A 493-nucleotide genomic window follows, 5' to 3' on the forward strand; every position below is an offset into this window, starting at 1 on the left:
CTTCCAGAAATTCGTTATTTTCTTGGATCACTCGAGTCTGTAACTGTTGCTTATACACTACAGGACAGTGATGGTGACAAAAGTGATGATCTGGTCGTGGATGTGTCCAACGAGGTAAAAACTAGTATATTTGTTTCCCATTTTTGGTTGGAGAACTTCGTCTTTCATATGTAACTGAAGTTTCTCTTTCCCACTGTAGGATCCTGCCACTCCAAGGGTCAGCCCGTCTCACTCTCCTCCTGAGAATGGACTTGATAAAGCCAGAGCGCTGAAGAAAGATGCCCCCAACAGCCCGGCTTCTGTGGCCTCCTCTGGGAGCACCCCCTCCTCTAAAGTGAAGGACCACCCACATGTAAGCGTTAGGGAATAGAGAATGGGCATTGATGGTGTCATGTCTCTGCACATTTGCAAATCCCTCTTCCTCTCCTCAGCTTTATAGCTGCAGCGAAAATGTCAGATTGAAGCGTAACATGAATACATCAGCTACTGTCAG

At 46.5% G+C, this 493-nt stretch overlaps 1 long non-coding RNA gene across 1 annotated transcript; it reads left to right on the forward strand.

The window, feature by feature from the left end:
- The first annotated feature begins 32 nt into the window (after positions 1–32).
- Positions 33–273, forward strand: LOC107734883 (uncharacterized). The gene is made up of 2 exons (XR_001639202.1): positions 33–114; positions 200–273. It is a non-coding gene; the product is annotated as an uncharacterized LOC107734883 (long non-coding RNA).
- The last annotated feature ends 220 nt before the right edge of the window (positions 274–493 follow it).

The sequence above is a fragment of the Sinocyclocheilus rhinocerous genome, unplaced genomic scaffold (assembly GCF_001515625.1).
Source record: "Sinocyclocheilus rhinocerous isolate Xijiao unplaced genomic scaffold, SAMN03320098_v1.1 C35473090, whole genome shotgun sequence".
Taxonomy (NCBI): Eukaryota; Metazoa; Chordata; class Actinopteri; order Cypriniformes; family Cyprinidae; genus Sinocyclocheilus; species Sinocyclocheilus rhinocerous.